The sequence below is a fragment of the Rissa tridactyla genome, chromosome 4 (assembly GCF_028500815.1).
Source record: "Rissa tridactyla isolate bRisTri1 chromosome 4, bRisTri1.patW.cur.20221130, whole genome shotgun sequence".
Lineage (NCBI taxonomy): Eukaryota > Metazoa > Chordata > Aves > Charadriiformes > Laridae > Rissa > Rissa tridactyla.
In genome coordinates, this window is record NC_071469.1 from 94075965 (window position 1) to 94099706 (window position 23742).

The 23742-nt window shown below is 45.6% G+C and overlaps 1 protein-coding gene across 11 annotated transcripts in view; it reads left to right on the forward strand.

Moving 5' to 3' along the window:
• Nucleotides 1–23742, forward strand: part of ZFHX3 (zinc finger homeobox 3) — a 685441-nt gene that overhangs the window by 411353 nt on the left and 250346 nt on the right. For 10 of the 11 annotated variants that reach the window (XM_054198577.1, XM_054198573.1, XM_054198572.1 and 7 more), the window contains one exon: nucleotides 3490–3603. The gene's annotated coding sequence lies outside the window, so the exon portion shown is untranslated. Of the gene's footprint in view, nucleotides 1–3489; nucleotides 3604–10325; nucleotides 11182–23742 lie in introns of those variants that run through there. The other variant, XM_054198580.1, reaches the window with a different exon arrangement.

A 23742-nucleotide genomic window follows, 5' to 3' on the forward strand; every position in this document is an offset into this window, starting at 1 on the left:
AAACAAGCAGCCTCAGTATGTGGGCATGCAGCAGGACAAAACAAGAGCAGGCGCCTTTCAGAGCAGGGCCCCGCAGCGCTGCCCGACGGCCCCGCACAAAGGCAGGGAAGGTGCTGCCCGCATTGCTGCCCTCGGTGGGCAGGCGTCTGGGCAACCGCCCGCCGCTCCCCCTCGCCCCGGCTCCTTGCCACGTGCTTTGTTTCCGTGCTGGCCAGAAGGTCTCCAGTTTAATTTAGTGTAGGCATTGTCGGATGCTCTTTATTTGCCATACAGTAACTCAGCTGCTGTAAAATCAAGGCAGCTGCTGGGAGAGAAATCTCCACGTCAGCCACAGCCAGGCAAAAGGGATTCCCGTGTCAGTCCTGAGCACCAGGAGAGGAACGGATGAGGCCAGGCACAGGGACAAGCTTCCTTTGCACCAGAGCCCCCTTTCTGGAAAAAGATAATTTTGCGTTGGGGATCAGAGCCATTTCTCTCCTTCTGCCCCCCAGCCCTGTGCTGTCGGCTGGGGGAGGTGAGCAGGGGCCATTTGCAGGGCATGGGACCATGCTGCAGCCGGTCGCTGCAGCAGCTCAGCCACATGTGTGTCTCTGCAGAGCCTTGGTGCTGGAGGAGGTGCCGTCTCTACCTCCCCTCGCCCTGCGCTGCAGAGCCAGGGGACATGGCCTCTGCCTGCCACGGTGGCAGCAGGAGCAGGGCGGCGAGTCACGCCAGCCTCCGAGCATGATGCCATCCACAGGCATGGTCCTGGGCAGGGGGAGAGCAACCTCAGCAACCCTTTCCCACCCGAGTCCAGCCCAGAACGACGAAGAGATTTCTTCCAGTTTGCAGTTGAATTTGGAGGATGATCCCCCAAGGCAGGAGGTGTTTGCTCCCTATTCTCCCAAAACCGGGGGGAATTTCTCCCATCCATGGCAGAGCTATCTTCTTTCATGTAATCTGTCAGAGGATGGAGTCAGGTATTCTCCTGTTACTAACCTGGTTGCACCAATAGGATTGTTGTCTCATCTCCAGTGCCACTGCAGAGACCAGGGGAATCTATCCTCAGAATATCTGCCAAAGTCCAAGTAATTAACCCTGGTTTATGGCCAAAAAGATAAGTGTTAGTTTTCTGTTCCTTTGCTCTCCCTCTAAGGATTCCCCGAGGTTGGGGGTTGCTATTCTATGTCAAACAAACAAACAAACAACAATAAAACAAACCCCAGATTTGGGACTTAACCTTTCCTCTCCTGCTAGTTCAAATGATGCTAGTATCAAGTTGTTCCCCAAGCCAACTGTTTAGTAAAGCAAGCAAATATCTGCTTTAAAAAAGGCAGATTTAAAACGCCTGGTTAAAATCAGGATCCTCTTCGGCCTGGGACACGCAACTTGCTTTTTATCTCCCAGTCACTGAACTCCAGGAGGTTTTTCAGGAACTCTTCTCAGTTTTAAACTTGACTTTCCTGAAAAACTCTGCGTGTAACTTCATTATCTGGGTGTCACTTCACTATCTCCTCTTTCGAAGTTATTTATGAGTATGCTGAAGCAGTGCAGAATTTCTGCTCCCTTCCCTTGCTAGCATTGTGTTTGTACCCTTTTTTCCCTATCTTTTTATCAGGAATTCGCAGGAAGATTAATCCTCCTTACTCCATGACAGTTTACTTTTCTTAAGAACCTTTAGTGAGGGATGTTCTAGAAAAGCTTTTAGAAAATCTGATTCCACTATATCAGCCCAAATCTCCCATATTAGCAGGGCTGTTTCCTCCATCAGACAACTCAGATCTATACGTATAAACTCTTTTCTCTGCTTTGAGACTCCTCCCCAAGACACCGTGTTTACTCATCTCTGCTAATTCACATTGCTCTGACAGTTTTCTACCATTTTGCCTGTTCTGGAAATCGGACTCTCTTGTCTGTAATTCCCACGATCGCTCCTTAAGCCTGTTTTAAAGATTTGTCACCTTCCGATCCTCTGATACAAAGGAAGAAAGAAAGTTCAGCAATTTCATATTTGAGCTCTTTTAAAAGTCTTGAGGGAGTACGGTCTGCCTCTGGCGATTTGTTGCTCTGGTGTATGAACCTTCCTGACCTCCTCCATAGTGAACATCAGTGCAAAGAGTTAATTTAATTTTGCTGCTGTGTCCTTATCTTTCTGAATTCCTCCCTTTACGCCTTGATCATCTATCAGCTGTGCTAGGTGACTGACAGGCTTCCTGCTTTTGTGCTTGAAAAGTTTTTATTAGCTCTCATAACCCTAACAATTGTTCTTTGGAACCTGTTTTGGCTTACTTTATCGTGATTTTGCATTTAGCGTGCTAGATTTATGTCCTTTTCTATTTTCATTGTTTGGAAACAACTTCCATTTTTCTGAAAGTATCTTTTTTATTTCAAGTAGCTTCCTTTTTCTGACGTTTGTGTTTAAGGCAAGCTTTGAATCTGTGCCATTTTAGCCTTTCGCCTGTTGTGTCTCACACACATTCGTGTCCCATAGTTGTGTCACTGTGCACCACTCACTTTCGGGCTAAAGCTCCCCAAGTCAGGGCGAGAAGGAGCCATCGTTACCGTCAGAGCTCTGCCCATGACCTGGATTTGCAGACTGGCAGGTTGTACAACATAGCCATCAGCTGGCCGGGATTTCTTTCTCAAGCCCAGGCTAGAGTTCGGTGTGCTTTTTCTCCCTGTCAGATCCCATCCAAGTCCGAGGCTGATGTTCAAGTGGTCAAACAAGACTCTTACCAAGAAAGACAATAGTAAAATGCATTCAAGAAGGTAGATAGAGGAGTAACAAACTGGGGAGAGGCAAAGAGTGTATCACGAGGCTTCTGTAATTCCTATTCAGACATTCATGAGCTGCAGAGGTGTGACTGCAACAAGAACCACCATCGGAATGGAAGAGTTCCCGTACTGGAGACCTCCTGACATGGGCTGCATCCCACCTCCTGCTCAGTCATCCATCTGGATGCCAAGCCGTGCACTGAAAGTGACGCTGCTCTTTGGGAAGCAGAAGGCTTCTCATGAGTCCCACTGTTTCTCCTAACTCTTCACTGTGTTTGTTTTCCTTCCTTATGCGTCTGCTCCCCTGCGTGTTACGTGAGAAACAGTTGTGAGCTGCAGTGATTAAAACAGAAAAATTGGACCGCAGAACTTTTATCTTTGCTGATGGACGAGTCAGAGCCCATAGTACCGGTAAACGTGTAGGTTTTCCATTGGCAAGGCCGCCTAAATGTAGCTGATGGTCTTTTCTGTATTGAGCCAGGAAGCTGGAAAGTGCACTGGAAAGTGCAGCAGTCTGTTTTGTAGAACGCAGAACGTACCTATCACGTGAAGATGCTACGGGTCAGCTTTCAGTTGCAGGAGACGTATTATGGTTGGGAATGCTGGCTGAGTTGGAGGTGAATACAGATAAAAAATATTAATAACTCCATGCTGTAAACAAACTTCTGGTGCTTTTGGTGCAGTGTTCCAAATTCTTCAGGATTCTTTATATGCTTTGTATTCTTTCATTTGCAGGCATTGGTCTGGAGAGTTTGTACCAACTTTTTGCGGTCTGAATAGGAGCCATCCCTTCTACTCCACGCATTGGCGCTGAATCTTGCGACATCATCTCCACGATTCCATACTGAGGTAGGGAGATCTTCTATGACCTAATTTTCTTAAGCCTTCTAGAACTGATTTTCGTGTTGGTAGCCCTCCTGGGATGTGTAATGTAAATAATATGGATTAAAGGAGATGTCATTACGTGTAATACAACCATGCTGTTCTCAGGCAGAGATTTGAGAGTTCTGTGTGTCATTTATCCTCTGACGTTCTGGTCAGCAGCAGTGTTTGCTTCCTCTTCTAATGGCTTTATGTTTTTTTTATAAATGCTATCTGCATGAAGTATTTCTTAGCACCTCACTTGCTGGTTGGTAATGTTGGCTCATCTTATTTTCAATGCAGTAAAATGAATGAAAAGGTGTTTTTTGAACAAGACCGTCCATAGACTTTATTTTTTTCCTAGATGTCTTCGAGCTGATACCTTGTCAGGGTATAGTTCTGTGTAGGTGGGTGAGGAACCATCAGGCCTGTGTTATTTAATTATTTATATTGACCCTAACTGTTAGTTTCTGTCATTAAAGAACAGGCTAAATGATTAGTGCCCTTGGCTTAATCTTCTTAGCAGGATAAGTGTCCCTTGAATTTCTGTCGTAGTCAAACAGGTGTAAGGGAAGATGAGAAAAAACGACAGCCCTGACCCGTTTCATTTTGCATGTGAATTGCTGAAAGTAAATCATATTTGGATGGTATGTTTCAATTCTTAGCTATTCAGGATCCCAAAACTGTGGGAAATGATGTGCTGGCAGAGAAAACTTCTTCCCGAATGTGGGGAAGAAATATCCCTTCTCTTCCTCCTAGTCTCTCCACCATTACATTTGGCACTGAAAAAGTACCTATGGTCCAAATGGAGAAAATTCATTTAGAATGATTTTTTATGTAACTGGAATTCACTGAGTCACTGGTGAAGTACCTAGTTTTAATATATTTGTGTATCTTGAGTCAATATAAAGGCATTTATAATATCTGGGATACTCCATAATATCAAACTAACCTTGTGTAATATTGATAGCAATAGAAAGATTAACGGTAGGTCTCAAAAAATACTCATCGGTATCCTCTATCTAGATTAAAAACTGAGAAGTGGAAGTTTGGAGTTGCATTTTTCCCCTGTATTTACTTTGGGGGGTGGGGGGTGGGAAGGGTGCTATCCTTTAAGAAAGCTTTCTCTCTTGCTTTCTTCATACATTTTTATCTGAAGTATTTTGTTTACAATGTAAGTGCACACTTCAATTTCTTGAGAATCATCAGACTTATAAATCTGGTGGAAACCTTGGGAAAATCTGTGATGGACAAAGACATTCGTTCTCTTTCCACTCTTAATATCTCAGAGGATCCTGAGTAAAGCATCTACTTTTTTGCCATCTAGTCAGGAAACTTTTCGGGCCTTTGTATCCTTTGTGTGGGAGGTGCGTGATGTTCTTCAGATATTGTAAACTGAATTCAAAGATTTGCGTGAGGAATATTAACACTGAAATCCCACCTTCGATGAGCTTGAACTAATACTCTTGACTTTAATCTGAGAATGAGAGGGCAAGATAGGTGGAACAGAGAAAGATCAGAAAAGCAGGCAGAAGGTAAGAGAGGTGGAAGAGAAGGATCAATAAAGGAGGCTGAAATGGAGACACTTTGGAGAGAGAGCACTGTGCGGGGTTTTGTGCCCTTTTCACGGTATTATGTCTTGACTGATTTTATTGTATCGTAAATTGTAAGTATTTAAAAATATCCAACACCTACAAATGGAATTCACGTTGGGACCAATCTGTTTACTGTTTTCATTAATGACTGTGGCAGAAAAAGTAGCAATATGCTGAGGGAATCCCCCAACCCCAAAACTTCATCAGATTGGCCATAGAGCAGGAAGATTGGACTATGAAGATTGGACCTGAAAGGAGGTTGTAGAGAGGTAGGTGTTGGTCTCTTCTCCCAAGTAACAGGTGCTGGGACAAGAGGAAATGGCCTCAAGTTGTGCGAGGGGAGGTTTAGACTGGCTATTAGGAAAAAGTTTTACACTGAAAGGGTTATTAAGCGTTGGAACAGGCTGCCCTGGGAAGTGGTTGAGTCACCATCCCTGGAGGTATTTAAAAGATGGGTAGACATGGTGCTTAGGGACATGGTTTAGTGGTGGTTTGTCAGAGTTAGGTTGATGGTTGGACTCGATGATCTGAAAGGTCCCTTCCAACCTGGGCGATTCTATGATAAAGTGAAACAAAACCAAACAAAAGCTGATATATGGGTGAAACAGCATAAAGATGGCCAGTGGATGTCCCGGATAACTTTGTGGATGGTTGGCTTGAGCATCTCGGTGAACTTAAACTGCAGGTTTAATTCTACTGAAGAGGCAAGTACACATGGCGAAAAGGAAGCCATGTGGGATTAGTAGGGAAATGCTTCGCTGCAAGTGGAAATAAGGTAGAAGCCTGTTCAGTTTGTAGTACCTAGGTGTGCACAAACAGCGCTATGCATGCAGGTAGCTGTGCCCATGTTTTTACTCATAATCACAATATTATTATATTTAATTTATTTGTATGACAAACGTGTAGAAATCATATAGTTGCTAGAATCCAGGGTACATATCCGTTTTTACTGTATCCACTGCTTTTTAGCTTTCTCTAAATTGTTAGAAAATTTAATTTTCAAGCTGTGATTTTCCTCCTGAGATGAGTTTTCAGTTTAAGCAAAACTGTGCTGTATTTCAGGGTAACAGTGCAGTAGTAGAAATTTCTGTTACCAAGAAATATTTCTGAACTACGTAAGCACTGAACAGTTCGACTAAAGTTTGGCAAGGAGAAAGCCTTAAGAGGAAGATAGTACTTCTAAATGTCCATGTGAAAACTGGCTTTTGTTGAGCACAATTGTAACTTTTAAAAATTGTACAGCTGGTACAAGCAGGTACAATTTTATTTTGCCAAATGGCAAGATATTATGAGGCTCACCTGCCTCCAGAAGAGACCCAAACCCAGCTGCAGGAAGGAAAATCAACCATTTTAGTTCTGTGAAGACTGAGCAGTGTCAGTAGAATACGGCTCTTACCTTCCCTTGTAAAATGGAACTTTCGTCTCTGTGCTATTCTCGTTTTTCCCTTTGGATCTGAAATAGACTTGGTTATTAAACTGAAGGCTCTGATTTCAAGCCAGTGCGGTGAGGAAAATGCCATTGTTTATATTGCTGCTATAGTTGTCATAGATTTTATTGAAGGATATTATTATAATTACCTGTTTATTGGCTAATTGCTCATCACTAAGTGTGACAAAAGTGGAGAAAGTAGGACCAACACTGTAGTTCAGAGTACAAGGGGCATTTGTTAGTAACACCCAGAACTCTCATTTTCTGAAGCTGGTGAGTCACATCCTTTTGTGTCACTGGGATCTCTTTTTAGCACCTTCTGCTGGAACAAACAAGGAGTATCAGAGCCTGACTTCAAAGATTCCCAGGCAGGGGGAGAGCTTGGTAGGAATATTTTTGTTTTTCAGGGCACTACATCGGCCCACTGAAGTTTCTATCACATCCCGCACTCTGAACCCTCCGTACTGCTCCCGTGGCATCAGCCCCGCTGCACTGAAAGCACTTGTGGGTGCACCCAGGGAAAATCACAGGGCACAGAGCATCCCCCCATCCCGTGGGGGGACAGGGGACGGTCGCCAGCTGGATCGCCTCTGCCAGGCTGGTTTGGTTTGTGGCCACGGTAACTGCTATGTCCGGAGAAATTCACGCTTCCGTATCAGAGGGCAAATAACATTTGCACCACAGCTTTCTCCTTGAGGGAGAGTTTTCTTTTGCAATCAGTAGTGGAGCCCATGCTCTGAATTGGAGGTTTTACTGACAGCAGGAAAAGGCTGGAAAATCCTTTTTTGTTTCTGGGGTTGGCAGGTACTGCCTAAAGTTTGGTCTGTTCATTGAGCAGTAAAGAAACGTCGTTAATTGCTGATGAACATCCCAAATAAAAGAATCTCTCCCCAAGAAACAGCCTTTCTATTTGCTACTATTTTTCCAGGTTTGTTCTTCAATCTATCTTGATCTTCTGGCATAAGAAGGGAATGTATTTTTAGTAACTTTCCTCTGGAAACTGGAAAGAGTGGGAATGTATTTGTAACTCATCACCTGGGTGATATGCTGGCACGTATGATAGGCAGTTCTTGTGTGGTTTCCCAAAATACGTACTACTTTCTTTCTTTTTTTTTTTTTTATCTTTGTTAACTGACACAAACCCCTTTCAGAAGCTACTGTGAAAATACGCTTTTATTTCAGTGTCTCAAAAACTCTCTGGTCCCACGGCATAAATAGTCCAGCCGTGGTTGGTAGGAATCCCTAGCAAGCAGCAAACGTTTCACCACTATTTGCAGTGTTTACAATTAAAAGTTTAACGATAAGGACTGGTTGTAGTTTAGGATAGGTTTTGAAGATTTCTAACGGTTTCAGTTTGTTTATCTAATTGTGAAGGTAGATTGAACTACACTGAGTAAGATTATCCAGCATGTCTTTACCATGCGTAAATTAGAGAGGTTTCCTCAAACATTAGCTGATTTGGTTGTTGTTTTCCTTACTGGAAGATGCAGACATATGGCAGGTGTTGAAATGCATGAGAGATTTTCTTCCAATTTCTTCAACAGGTGAAATCTTTAAGCTGTCTATCTTTAAAACATTTAAGCTATAGGTTCTTAGCTGGTGTAAATCAGCTGGAATTAGTGGAGATACCTCAGTAGACACAGGCAGAGCTGAAGAGCCTTTGCCCGTATCACCCAGCCTGCAGCAAGAGCAGAGGACAAAATGACAAAGGGGGCTGAAACACATTTTCCTTTTTCCCTGCTAACATTCCTGCTTCCCAGAAGTACAAATTGCACAGACTCTCAGAGCTCAGAAAGTTCCTGGGACAGTGGCACGTTTTTGGGATGCTGTAGTGGGGCTCCTGCCCTTGGCCGTGGGCAGCGGGGAGGGCCGGGCTCTGTCCCCGCGTTTGACCTCGCAGACTTGCACACTCAAACCACGCAGAGAGCTTTGGGGCTGATCACATACTCCTCCTTCCACATCCACATTTGCGTAAAAATCCTGTTGACGAATATGTGAGCTATGTCTCTGCAATATTTAAAGCCCCCACACACCATTTGAAAATAAAAATCATACAGCAGAGATTGTTTCAAATTTTCCCTTATTTGATAGATCCTGATAAAAAGGCCATGCTTGGATTAAATCTTTTTATTCTCCACAACCATATGACAGTTTAGGGGACATTAACATGTGTGAAATAATTTGTTTAAGAAATAACACAAGAGATTAAGACATCTGAACAGCCTGCTGCACCAGGTTGAGCATCCCTGAAGCTCCCGGGCATGGAGGCACCTCGTCCCCGCTGTCACCTGCAGCACACGCTGAAGCGTGCCCTCCCTTCAGGGGCTGCCCTCGCTCCTCAGCTGCTGGACCACGGCTGCTGTTTCCGAATGGGAGGAATTAAGTGAATGAACTCAAATGATTTGAAAACTTTAAGTTTACCGGCACTGAAACTTTTCCCTAATTTAAGCCTGTCTAGTAGCAGTAGTAGTAATTACGGTATTAACAGCGGCCAGAGCAGGAACAATGAGGGCTTCTCCTTTTGGCTGGTTGCTGGCATTTCTTTGAGGCTCTGTAAAGAAAACGCTACAACATCCTTACGCAGACCACCGGCTTTGTAGCAACTCTCTCCTTGGAGCCTTGGCACGGGAAGGGACGTGCATGTGTCCAGGCATTTCCCAGGCTGCAGCATTTTCTTCTCTTCTGGTCCCGGCGCTGTGAGACCCCTCCTTTCAGCCTGAGCACCGTTTAAATAGATCATTTGTTTTCATTACAGGTTTTGCATCTCTGCCTTTCATTCTTGTTAATGAATTTCTAGGGTCTGATTGGAAAACAAAAGCGAAATACAAACATAAAAAGCGATCTGACAAAGGACACGGTTAAGCGTCTGGCAGGCTCTGCCGCACTGGCGGTAGCGAGGAGATGGCCATTTGCTGATTGCCGGGGGTTGACATGACTTGGTTAGTATGCTAATCTAGTCCTCTGCATTTAACATTCAGCTCAGGTCTGAGCAGGCTCGGCAGAGCCCCGGCGCCGGGGAAGGGGTGTCTGCCTGGCAGCACGGACCGCGGGCTGCATCCATGACAGACGTACCCCAACACCCAGCCTGCTCCTGCCATGCGCTCGCTCCCCCTCTTGCGCACCCCCTCTCCCCCTCCCGCCCTCCCTGGTGCACACGCACACATACATACCATCCGAAAAGCTTTCTGCAAATGCTGAAAAACATGAAATGTGGAAAAGCCGTGTATGATTGGCTCATTTCTCTGCCTCCGCGTCCCCAAAGATTCCCACTTTAATAGACCGTGTGTTTCTGCTGCTGGAGAAGCCCAGAGTGTAACGTGCCAAAATTCAGCAACAATGAAGTAAGACGGAGTTTAACATCCAAAACAAAGAGATGGCATTTTTGTAGCTCACTTACAACATAGCAGTCGCAAGATGGTTTAAATTTCCCTCTCTCCTCTCTCCCTAACCAACCTCAGCCCAAGAGAAAGCCAGCATTTATGAAAATCCATTCGTTCAGGACAGCAATCAGATGCCCGGGTGGGAAAGAAAGCTTATTCCTGGTATTCCCGATGACTGTCACCTTTCCTGTGTGCTTGGAGGCAATGAGCTGCAACCCCCCACCCGGAAGAAGGGGTTTCCGATTTCCAGAATTAAGGAAGAATCGATTCCAGAGCCAGTTCCCATGGTCAGGTCCATCAGGTCCTGCAGCCACAGGAGAACTTAATTCCTCAAGCTCCCTTTTCTTTGTTTTCGTAACGTCACAGCAGTTCTGGAGAGGTGTATGGAGAATCGCCAGCTTCTGCTTGCATTCAGAGGCTTTCAGAAGTCGCATTTTCAGAGAGCAGGTCAGATGTGGGCAAAAACGAGTCTCCATCTGACACATAAGCAGACAAAGCTGTTTAACCTCTGAATTATAGCACAGCTCCATAGTTCTCTCTTCCGTTGTTTCATGCTCCAAGCAAACTGCTCCTTGCAGTTCTCCCTCCTGGTGCCAAGCACGTATTCCAGCTGCAGCTCGGCAGTGCGGGGAAATTCCTTCCAAGTCCCCGGCAGAGCAGTCGGCGCTTTCTCCGGAGCTGCAGGCTTGATTGTCCTTGATTATTTTATTTCTTTGGCTCTGATCCAAGATGTTCCCTGTCATCATTTCAGTGTCTTTTCTCATAATCCCTTTTCTAAACATCATCAACAATTAACTGATTCTCTCATATCTACAAACACATGCACACACACGCAGGCGCGCATGCACACACACTCCACTGAGTCTCATCAGTGTCTTTTTTGCCTTTAAGTATAAGAAATTACAGCTTCTCATTAGCTGAAGAGCATGTTTTGAAAGGCTTTGTGTTTACTCACTTTGCAAGTGATGCTGGCGCTTTTAATTATTCTCCTTTTGCATATCATAAGCGAGCAGCGAGCTGCTCCAGCCAGCCCGGGCGACGCGTATTCCCAGGAAGGCAGGAGGAAGGGATCGCGTTTTACCTCGCTGCTGCTGCTTTCTTCCCTTTCTGTCAGCCAGCCAAGGAATCCCCCCAAAGCTCTTACGTAGCAGATACCAAAACCGTGAGTCACTTTTCGCTCCCGGAGCAATAAGTCCATCGCATCTGTGTGCAGAACGGCGAGCGCGAGGCTGGGAATCTCTCCAGGCTGCCGGCGTGCCCCGGCACCAGTTCTCCAGCGGTGACTTTGTTTTTCCTGCTCTCGTTTTCTCTCCTCAGCTCCCTCGTCTCTTCATTCCTTTTCATGTCGTTCCCATTTTCTTCCTTCCTTCCTCTCCGTCCGTCTCCGTTGCTGCCAGTGGCAAACCCAGCAAGATCTGGGTCCCTCTCGCCTTCTGTGGATTTTTTTTTTTCTTTTTTCCCCCCCCTGTAACTGCAGCAGCCTTTGGCTGCTCACTCTGCCAGGTTGGATCACCAAAGACGCACGACTCGCTCACAATGAATAATCAATACAGATATTGATCTGTGGAAAATGTTTGTAAATTCCTGAAAGGGGAATCGGGAACAGCGGGACAGGGAGGCTTGTGGGGGACGACAGGGTGCTTCGGGCAGCGGCTGCAGGCAGCGCCTGGCCGGAGCCCGCGTCCTGCCGCCTCCGAGGTGACGGGTGCTGGAATGCGTGCGCGGGCGGCGGCGGGTGTGCGCGGGGGCTTCTGTATTTTCATTTCTCTACAGCTGCTTCCCCCGAAGAATCGGGAGGCGAGCAGCTGAGAGGCCCCGTCGGTGCCATGCCTTGGCTGCAGTCCAGCACTGTTTTGTTTCCATCATCACACGCCACTTTTAAATTTGCATAAATACAAGGGTTATTTTCCCTTGCGCCTCGAAAAAGATTTAAGAAGGTGGAAAAGTATTTCTGTAAGGAGGGATTACTGGTTTTAGTCATCATTTTCAGGATTTACTTTCGAATCCATGTATTTGCAAGAAAGGGAGGCAGAGAGGAAAATAAAGGGCAATAGGAAGGGCTCGGAGGAGACTAAAAGCTGTTTGAATGTGGAAGAGCCTTAAACTGCAAAAAAAAAAGCTCTACGTTCCTCAGCGGGGACCTGCACATGCCAGGTTTGTGCATGTGTGGGTGCGGAGTCAGGTCAGACCTCTCCGTCCAGGGCTCTTCCCATCTCCCCAGGAGCGGGTCCACCCTGGCCAGGAGGTGGGATGATAACGGAGCTTGAAGCTGCTCTGAAGGTTGGATCCGTCTCAAGAGCAACCTGACCCCATCCTTGGGAGCCATCTCCTGCCCACCTGCCGCTGTTTGATGGCCCACGTGGGGTGGGGAGCACGTAGTAGGTGACACTCACCCAGTTTGTTCCTGGTGTAGCCAACTCTACTTCTATAGCAGGAATGTCCTTGTAGTGTTTCTTCCACCTTCATGGCTATGGTTTTCTGTCTTTCCGGGGAAAGGTACGTACCAAAGGTATCGAGAGATGTTGTATTGGGATTATTGAGTATTCAGCCCCCTTTTCTAATGCTTGAGGTCAGCAATGGAGCCCCTAAGGACTGCTGCGGGCCTGTGAAGGTGTCTGCTACACTGGCCAAGCCAGGCGGCCATTGCGGTGCCACCACCATACCCTGGTGACCCGTGGTACTGCCTGCCAGAGCAGCCGGTCGGGGTGCCCAAAGCTTCTCTGACTGCTTGTGGCCAAAGACAGCCTGATGGGGCCATGCAGGCTTTTCACCAGGTCCCATCGCTTGTGGGCCCACCTGCGCACACCCGTGTGTGCTTGCACACCCCCTCTGTGCACCGCTGCGCACGTCTGCCCGTCGGTGGTGGTAAAACCGCCCTCAGCTGACTGCGGTCCTCCCTTCCTCTGCCCACTCGGCCATCTCGGCCGAGGCTCCGTGCGGGGATGCAATTCCCGCGCCTCCTCCCCGAGCGCAGCTGCCGGCTTTATCAGCCCGCGCCAGCAGCGGGGAGGCTGAGCGCGTTCATTCTCTCTCTAGCTTCTGATTAGCTCCCGCAATCCAATTAGCAGAGGCATTTATATCACAAGGGGCTGAGGTGCCCCTGCTCATCACGGCGGCTCAGAGCCAGTCATAAATTCTACCGACACTACATCTTTCCTGTGACATGGATTAATTACAGCTCTGGGCCTCCAAGAGGAGGTTTGCAAATGAAGGTGCCCATGAAATAAGAATTTAGAGAAGGCAAAGCAGAAGGAGTTTCCCGTCCGTGAAGGATGAGGGGGTGATGTGCTGGGTGGCCCAGGGCTGGGGCACCTGTGGGCGGCGCGGCAAGGGGCCAGGGAGGCAGGTGGACCGAGCGTGCGCTTTATTAACAGAGGGAAGCAAACAGAGGTTGCCCGGGGGATGTTATGAATCCTGTGCCCATGGCCGTAATGAGAAATTCTTCATAACCTTTCTTTGTATGCTGTGCTGTAGTGCAGATGCTGAAAGTGAAGCTAGAAGAGCCTTAATAAAACTCCACTTTTCCACCTGAGATGTTCCAGGCGCTAGGCAGCGGCATAGATTCGGGAGGCAGGCGAGGCGCTGCACCGTCGGGAGGATTTGGCGTCACAGAGATCAGTGCCTGCTCTCAGGGACAGGGCCACCTTCTCTCTGCTGTTCCCAGAAGCTCCTCCACACACACTCCTTCTTTTTCTGATACTTCTGCTCCAGAAATAATAATTTTCTGGTGCCCTAGTCTCAGCTCTGCTCTCCTGGGGCAGTACTCTCGGTGTTGGCCCCCTCAGGCTGTAGTGTCAGCCCCACTGGAGACGGCACGTTCTGCAGAGGTGCGAGAGCAGGTTGGAAACGGGCTGGGGGAGAACATCCAGGAGAGTGACGGGCTGAGGGACAACTTGTGTCCTCACAGGCCTGCCTATCGTTACCTGGTTCCGTAGCTTTGTGTTTCTGCTATCCATTCATTTCACCGGCACCTGCCTGTGCGTTTGGATGTGTGGATACTAACCCAACTATCTAAGCGCTCACCCATTGTTGTCTCTGCTGAGCTGGTAATTTGGGTACGCAGCGACACTACACAAATACTCGATCTGTTGTTTTTTCCCAATCATATGCCAATTTAACGATCCCTCTAAGTTATCTAACCATCAATCGTTTTTTTAATTTACGTATCAGTCAGTGGTTTTGTTGTTAGGTTTCCATGTGTTTATACTCTTGCCTGTTATTGAAATATAATTACTTAAGAAGTCCACAAAACTACCTTTTAAATGCATGGGTAGATAGGAATTTTAAAGACATGAGGATGCATATTAAATTTAGTAGCACGTCAGCTCTGTTTGATCTATTTACTCTGGTCTGCTGACAGATCTTCTGTGTAAGCAAATGTGGTTCCTGCTGATAAAAGGGTTTTGGGTTGGTTTTTCTGTTTGTTTGTTTTTAGCTAGGTGAATGTAGCTTTGGCCAAAATACAGCTCTATGAAACAGTGGTTCTTCCATGGAAAGGAAATATTGTCTAATCTCTCAAAACAAAAATTCTTTTTACTTTTGTATAATAACAAATGTTGCATTTACAGAGCAATATATTTATTGTTTGTGGTCAGACAATGCGCCGGTTCCCCCAGCTGGTATCTCCAGGTGCCGATGGCTGTGACCCGCGGCTAGGCAAGTTCCGCCTGGAGATAAGTTGTGTGTTGGTAAGAGATGGGGGAATGACCCGATTTACCAACCAGTCTCACAGATTCCTATTCAGCCGAAGTCTTTACGTTAAGATTTATGCTTTTCTTTATATATTTTTCATATTAAAAAAAAAGCTGCAACAGCAGCTTCATATCTAAATTTGGGGATGGAATCATTAGACTGTGAGATCCCAGCATTCCCTCTGACCTGTCTGTAGATCTCAAACAGAGCTGGATTTGGTTCTATTTCAGATTTCCTTGGCTTTTGTCATTTTTGAATCACACTCCTGATGTGTCATCACTTTGGGGAGGTTGCTCTTGCTACATGTTTGTTTTCCTAAGTGCAGCCAAGACTTCTCATTCAGTGCTGTGTAATTGGACTTCTAATATGACTTTCTTCCACGTTTTAGTGGACCATAAAATTACGCCGGTCTGATTTCTTTCTAACAGAACTCTGACATAGTCTTCTTTCCTGGTCAGAGTAAAATGACAAAATGACCTTCTTCCAGCGTAATATTTTCATAGTTATTTTCTTGATTAAAACTGGCTGAAAACATTTTGGCACATCTTCTTTCTTCTTGCCCCAGCAAAAATGCCATTTAAGCAAAACTGATAAAACACATCTATACAAACACTTTTGCATCTACTTGAAGCAAATCAAGCGTTGTGTTTTGTTTCTTTATGTTGTCTATTTTAAGATTTTTGTTTCAAGTTTACTTTTTTGTTCCAAGTTTTCATTTAATTTGTCACATTGCCCTATATGTTCTTTGACTAAATGAGCAATTGCATGTGTTGAAAACGGTGAAGTGCATTGCGGCGCTTTTTAACAAAAAGCACTTTGATGCTTTTTTAATGGAAAGAGAAGGTTTAAAAACAATATATGAGTGATATCAAAGTAGAATTGGTGGGAATTCTGTTAAAAACAAAAATTAAATTTGTTTTAGCCTGAGTTGAGATCAAAGAAAGTCGTAAGTGTTCTGTGAAATGAGAATTCTCTGTTTGGGCTAGTTTCACCTCTTGCATCTTCCGTCGAGTGAGACGCTTTCTCAGCACCTCCTTGGCTGTCATGCCAAGGGCAGCCCGCCCTCAACCAGGGACGAAGTCTTCTGCACAACCCTAGTGTAAGAATGTAAAAACAACCCCCTTGGGTCAGAAAGCAGCTTTTACTAAGCCTTTTTACTATTTTTCAGGATGAGTTTACTGCAGGTCCTGAGATATGCGTGTGATTGAAAGGAAGGATAGAAACTACTCAATTTGAAGAGAGATTTTATGCAGTGAAATTGAAAACATTCAGCCTGTGTCTGCTCCTTCAGGTACCTTAGTCATCTACAGCTAATTCTTAAACTTGCTGAGGACTTGGTAGGACATGATGCCGCCCAGCACCTACTGAGAAGTGAGAAGGGGCCAAGGTGTTGAAGGTAGATGGGTGCTGTGAGGTTTTGTCACTGCCTTCATGCACAGGGTATCAAGTGGGAAAGAACGTATAGCTTTTTAATATTTTTTTTTTTCCTAGGGAACAGCTCATTCAAATTGCTGTACGGTGATTCTTCCAGGCTAGAGCTGGTAGCTTGGTATGGATCTTCATCCGCATTGCCCTATAACGGGTATATTTTGTGGCACGGCTGCCACGCAAGGAGAACAGGCAAAAGCGAGTGCTGGATCAGAGACAAGCACACCTCACTTCTGCTGCTCCCTGTCCCACATCTCTGTGTACTCCACCTGTGTTGCGTTCGTTTTGTCTCCTTCTCTTGAGAAACTTCATTCTCTCAGCCTCACAAGACGAAACTTGGCTTATTTCTGTCCTGTTTAATGTCATTCCTGTATCAGCCTCCCACTGCTGTTTCCTGGATTTCAGTCCAGAAAAGCGCTCTACAGACTTGGAGTTGTCGGCACCCATCTGGTGTGAAGATGTAAAATCCATATTGTTCCCTTGAGATCCTTGGTTTGTCTCCAGCGCCTGAGGGAGGTGGTGCTTGCCCTACATCTCGATTTGCTGTCACATTGCTTAGTCGGTACAGAAAGTGTTCTCTTTCTTGATGGGTGACTTTATTCTTTTATAAAATCGTCCTGCACGAATTCTTCCTGAAAAATACAGTTTAGAGGGAGTATTGTCAAAAATTCTGTCTCTCTCTATACTTTATTATCCCCTCATTTTTTTTGTCATTTAACTCCAATTACGGGATGCTAAGTGCTTTTGGAAATTTCATTGTTAATATCTTCTTACAGTGCTATTAACGTAAATCAACGTTAATAGTGTCCCAGCAAGTGTAAAAGCAATCAAAAATTCAGTACTCCCGAATCATTCTGTAATTTCAGCATAAAATGTTAATAGAAATAAAATCCAATACCATAAAATATCAGCAAATTCAACTTTAAATACATGTGATGAATGACTTTACCATTCTGCAGCATCCCATGGACTTCTGCAACGTGAAACCCTTTATCGGCAAAGGTCTAACACACGCCACTCCCTCCTTCATCGCCTTCCCAGCACAAGGTGTGCATGGGATCTTACTTCTCCAGAAATTAAAAATCCATCTTCACTTACAACGTGGCATCTGTATTCAGGTGTTTAGTGGTAATAGGAAGGATTAGTAGGAATCTGTTAACGTATTCTAGCTAATAGAAACTCACTGCTGCTTTATTGCCATCCGCCTGGCTTGAAGAGCTTCAGCTGCATTACCTTTTATTGAGATTGGGATTTTCTTACAGACAAATCTTTTAAATTGGAATTTAGATTGTGAAGATCCATCAGTTATTTAAAGGAAACTGCTAGGAGAATGGTATAGATTTCTCAAGGAATACAACTGTTGGCCTGAAAATTCAAATTGAAATTACCATTAGAAGGCAAACAAAATCCCCAAAGTGATACATGAACAACTGTTAGGTATTTAACCGCTAATTTATCACCCTGTCAGTCAAAAATCTTTTGCTTTTATTTTTTTTAATTCACTTGTTTTAATGGATTTGGGCTGTCTGTGATGTAGTCTTTAAAAGCACATTTAAGAACCTTTTACTGGCGGAGGTAGGTGTAATACCTGCAGGCAATGCAGGGCTCGCTCTCGTTTCTCTAAGTTGCCAGACAATAAACGCCATGCAAGTCTGAGATTTCTGTGATCGCAGAAGAAGAAAGTGACAGTGAGATACCTATAAAGAGAATTTATTTGAGAAAGGATCTCCTCGTCGTTATGTAGATACCTCTTCAGTCCTTAGTCCCTTTTTCCCCATTATCTTGCTGTAATGTCCATATCTCCAGCCTGTGGGTCGGTCTCGTTCTGCTCTCCTGGTTCTCTTTCTTCTTTCTCCTCTCATTTCACGTGTGATTCCTCACCTGCAGATGTCTGCAGTAGAGCTGAACAGTAGAGTTTTACAGACCCTTTGAAGTCTGAGTGGGATTTTTGTGACATTTATAACATACTTACAAGATGTTAGGAAAGTTTATGGTATCTCGAGGTACCTCGTAAAGGATAGCAGCTCCTAAACTGTTCTGTCTTTGTGCCCATCCCCACAAGCATCAGACAAACCAGATGCATTTGTAACCTTTTGGTTACTCCATTTTGGGTACTTGTTGTCCTGGAAAGTTAAGGTAAAGGCTTAAGAACTCAGGCTGTCTCAGGTTTTTTTTATCTAGAACTTCTAAAAGGAACTTGTATTATAATAAAGCAAAACTGCAAGTTTTTGTGAGCATTACTTTAAATCTGGTGACACATCAGAATTACCAAGATCATTCTTAAATTGGACATTTATGGTCATTACGTTTCTGAAAACAAATGTCCAGAGTGTCCTCTAACTCAGGACTCATCCAAAACCCGAAAAAACAAGTAAATGGCTGTGTCGCAGCTGGCCCCCTCGGTGGGTCAGGGCAGCATCGTGCCCTGGCAGTGGGACTTGAGTGGGAATTCGCCCATCTGGTTATCCCACCTGACTTCAGAAAAACTATTTTCAGCACCTGAAATAACATGGAATCTAGTCTGTAAATGCACCGCATTATTTATTGCTGGTTTAATATAGAACATTTTTCTTTTTGAAATAAATCTGAAATCAAAGGCTTTATTCACTGGCGTAGCTACACAGTTTTTCTTCTAATTCAATGGATGTTGGATCAGCCCTTAAAGCAGGGAAGCCTTAGTTGGGATTAATGGATTGAAACCTGCAGAAGTACTTTCATTAGGGGTTCAGTTAAAAATTTTTCACAAGATTTAGGTTTCTAAGATACTGTGTAAAAACTTCTAACATTTCCTCTGGTTCCTCTTCCCCTTTTTCCTGTCTTCTGCTGAAATGGAAAGTTACTCATCCGGGTAATTTTCAGCGTGAAAATGCCTGTGGAGTCCCACTGGGATAAGCACAATCGGAAACAGCAAGTGTAAGACCTTGCCGTGCGTGTTACTGCGCCAGGACGTCTGTGTTGCCTTGCGTTACGGGGGCGTGATACTGAACATTTTCTCATTTCTGCTTCCAAAGTAAATCAGACTCTGTCCCGGCCGCGTTTCAGCAGTCTGAGCTTAAGATATTGCTTCTTCACCTGCTGGAGTCTGTAGATTCTGGTCTCCACCTCATTTGTTGAAGACTGTAGTGTCATAGGAATAGCAAGGGGAAAACCAGTAATATTTTCAACTGCTTTGTTTCAGGAAAGTAGTTATAGATTAATAACTTCAGTAAAGATTCAGTGGTGAGGGATGAGTCCACATCTAATAAAATGTATCAGCTCAGGTGTTGGAAGCCTGGACTTGCCGTTAAATCTCAGGAGCTTCACTCCAGACCAGAGGGAACACAAGGAGCGCTGGGCTCTGCTGATGTTCAGGGCGCCAAACCCTGCTCTTTCCTACACTGGCATCTCAAGTTCTCCATTTCTCTGGAATATAACTGAGAGCAGAGGCTTGCCAACAGTTTACACGTTTGGCTTCATAAAAAGGAGAGACGGAGGGAATCCTGCCGTAATAATATGTACAAGGTAGTTGAGAAGAAAAATTCACCATATTCAATGAAATAATAGTAATTCAGTGTCAGAATAAGAAAATACAGATGTGGAAAGACAAAAAGTAGGGATTTGACAGTAATTCAGCTATGAGGTCCTCTGTCTGAGATCCCTTAAATCAAGGTTTGCGTGTGCCTTTTGCAGGAGATGATGCCTTCAGAAACGCCAAACTCAAAGAGGAGGTCTAACGTTGGGAGTCATGTTGCTTTGGGGTCTCCTCCTGCGCTGCCTCCTCTGAGAAAACTGCCACGGCGGCTGAGAGCAGCCTCGGGAGATACAAATAAGTGCTAATTGTGCTAATTGTTAAGATCTATCATACTTAATGGGTGTTTGTGAGGAACTCGGTTATTGCAGTCGAAACACAGATCTATGAACTTTTTTGAGTAGTATGTAGAGAAAACAGGTATTTTTCCAAAGATTTCAACACTTTCCAGCCCGCCCCCAGATCTTCTTGATAACTGGAGGCTTTCGGTGTTGTTTAACTATTATTTTTAAAAATTCTCAATTCCCCTTCTGTCTCTCGGCGTGGAAGAACGGTGAAATGCCCTTGTCAGCAGTAATGGCTGAATGGACCCAGTGGATCCTGGGGAAGCTCTGCCGGCCGGTCGGGGCAGCATGCCGGGGGTGTCGCGTACCACCGGGACAGGCACAGCTGGCTGGAGGGAGCCACGATGGGGCATCCCACGGTCTCCAGCATCCTCCCCTGAAGGAGAAGGCACATTCGGAGTTTTAAGCGCAAGAGATCACCATATTACAAGGAAGCAAAAGAAACAATCTTTAATCCTTTCAAAGCCCAATAATATTATGTATATTGACTGAAGCCCTATGGAGTGGGCCTGGCAGGGCTTTTTCATTACTGCAGCACGCTGTAGCCTAGCTACCTTTGAAAAGTAACCAATATCGAGAGCCACTTGACATTTGCAAAGGATTATGGGTGTCCTCTCCATCTCTTCTCAAGTTCCCAAATTTACAATGGTCTTAATTTAAAAGTTAAGCCAGGGGATCAGTTGCTTAGTCTGCTGCTGGGCTGCCCTTTAAAAAAAAAAAAAAGAAAAAAGAGTGTCTGTGTGTGCCTGCGTGGAGGGGAGAGGTGGGTAATGAACCTCGCGCGCTGGCGTCACCCGCCTTTAGCCTTCGGCTCCGATCGGCGGCATTTAATTGTGGAAAAGGTATCTAAATCAGGATCAGGCGGACGAGAGCAGACGGTTTCATTCCTGCAGGTGCTGCTGAGATGCAGGGAGCAGCAGCAGCTGGTAATGAGTTGGTGAAAATGAAAAAGGGACATAAGTAGCTTCTTTAGCAAATCCCCTGGAAATGACATGGAGCCTCTGGGATCGATCGGATCGATCCCTCCAAAGGCTGCAGGCTCCTCTCATCCAACTGCCAGCGCAGGGAAAACCATAATGTTATTATCAGCAAAACTCATAGAAAACCTACCGGGGAAAACAGCGCTCTGTTTTCTTCCTCCCACGAGGCAGCTCTCGGCCAAGAGCATGCGGAGGGAGCATGCGGAGGGAGCGCGGGTTGTAGCTCCATTGAGCAGAGGTAAGGGTACAGCGTGGGAGAGACCTCGCTCTGGCCACAGCCATTGTGGCAGTCGCAGCGGCAGTCCTGGGCCCGATGCTGGGCCCGGTCCTGGCACCGCTGCGCCACGTGGAGAACCCCTCCGGGCGCTGGAGCGATGGCTGGGGTGGTGCTGCCCGCAGCTGCCCACCAGCTGCCCATCTGGTTCCAGTTTAGGGCTTGCCTGCAGTGCAGCTGTGGAATTTGGGTTCGCATCTGCCTGGCCGGGAGGTGGGGAGCAGGCACCCGTCCTGCAGAGCAAGCGCGGGGGGAAATGGGGCCGGGGATGGGAGGAAGGTGTGGGGAGTTCAGAAGGTTTCTGACAAGCTGTTGGTCTTCCTCCCGTCGTGTATCTGCTGTCATCAGCCCAATTTGATTATGATTTGCTCTATAACACTTTATGAGGCTTGCGTAATTAGTTTCATGTCCTTAATCTGCAGCATCTACTGAGCTTTCTCAGCCCGTGTTTCTGGCCAGGCTCTGAATTGCCTCCTCACATAGGGAGATGTCGGCACACAGTTCACAACCAGTCCTGCAGCTAAATCTTTGCTGTTCTGAAATGAAATGGTCCTCCAAACTGAACTGTTGTATCTGCTCCAGAGCTCTGCAGAAATGCGACGAGAACGTTTTCACTCCAAGACATACTCTGGGAAAAGCGGTCTTAAATCTCCCAGTCACATACATAAGTTCAAGGGGCCTTTCCTTGAAGAACTCAAAATTTCTTTGTTTACCTTTCTATAATGCTGTTGGGGAGAAGGGGCAATAGATTTGTTTTATTACGTCTGTCCTGGAAAATGTACATGCAAAGCTCAGAAATCCCGTGGCAGGTGGGGCCGATGCTCTGCGGGATCGTGTCAGCGCAGGCGGTGCACGGCCTGGGCTGGGCTGGGAGGCTGCTGGTGGCCCCCAGGGAAAGCGTGCTGGTGGCCAGGCCTGCTTGGGCGGCTCGGTGGTGCTTGGGTCACCCTGGGCTCCTGTAACCATCGGGGCTATTGCAGTCTTTGGGCTTTACTTTGGGTCCTGCACTAAATGCAGCTTGCGTCCAGGAAAGTAAACAGTTGGGACGTGTTGCTGGCTTCTGTTTGTGGCTTGTGCTCCACAAGACGTGATCATTTGGATCTTTAGGATGCAGTATTTAAACCAAACTGCATTGTTAAAGAGGTGCGTCGAAATAACTGGGTGTTCTTTATATACCCTCCAATATAAGGATGTAAAAATATTTATTTTACCCACTGGAAAGTTTGCTGGTTTGTGAAAAGTCCTTATTCTCAGGAGTTACAAACGTCGCCACTTCCACAGAATCAATTATACTAACATCAGCTTAGTATTTCTGAGTAACAGATCTTAGAGGACTTACACTTGTTCGTATCTGTAGCAAGACCATAAATTTTGAAATACAAGGGTTGAGGAGTATGAAATAAAACTATGAAATGAACTTAAGTTATAACAGTATTATGGAAATACATGTAACGTTTGTTGTCCAAATGGTTTACGATAGTAAAAATAGGGATATATAGGCTACTTCAAATTAATAAACTATTAAAATAAACATGCAGTTCTTCTAAAATTTTATTGTCTGAAAAATTTGATTAATTTTGGCTGTATTTGTCTTTCCCTTCATAATGAGCTAAATTGATAGATTCTCATAAACAGTGTCAATACCCAAAGTATTTATTGTTTATACCGGGCGTAGGACATCTTGCCGAGATGTGCTTACTGACGCAGCGCCCTTCTTTCATCTTAGTGGCTGGCTGGTGGCTTTTGGAAAGGATGAGACCACGTCAGCCACGCCGGTGTTAGCGGAGCGCCAGCCGACAGGCACACCGAACAGGGAGCGTGGGGCGCCGGGGGGACCCTGAGTTTCGGGTGGGAGCTGCCGAGGCATCGCAGGGCTGCGCTGGGGGGGCTGCGAGGGTGGGGAGGGCAGGCGGGGGTCTGGGACTCCTCACAAGATGTGCTTAACCTACCACATTCCCATAAAGCGTTTCGTGGCTGACAACGCTCGTGAAAAAACGCTGCACTGGAAAATTTCCAGCTGGTTTTACAGCTGTGCGTGGCCCCGGTTTGGGACTGTGCAGCAGGTCCGGGGGCGCATCACGGTGCCGAGATCAAGACTGGCAACAAAAAGGCCATTGGCTGATGACAGGATCACTCCACAGCAATGCAAGTGAGGACAATATATGGGCAGTATAATCTTTCTGGTTGTATGAAAATTCAGATGAATTTTGGTACTTTCTAAACAACTTGATTTCGAAGTACCAGCAAGGCAGGAGCGCCGGAGCAAAGCGTTCGGCTGCGTTCTTTCTGCTTGCCTTGTTGAACTGTCTAATTCCTTTAAGTCTGCAGTGGGAAATTAGATGAAAGGTGCTATGGAAGAGTTAAATAGAAACGATCTTTTGAAATAGAGTGAGAGCAGAGCTTTGTTGATAATTCTGTTTCTCTTATTTTAATAACCATTTTCTTTCTAGCTGTCACGTTGTCAGTTTGCTGGCAATGCAGAGTTGGTCTTGTGGAG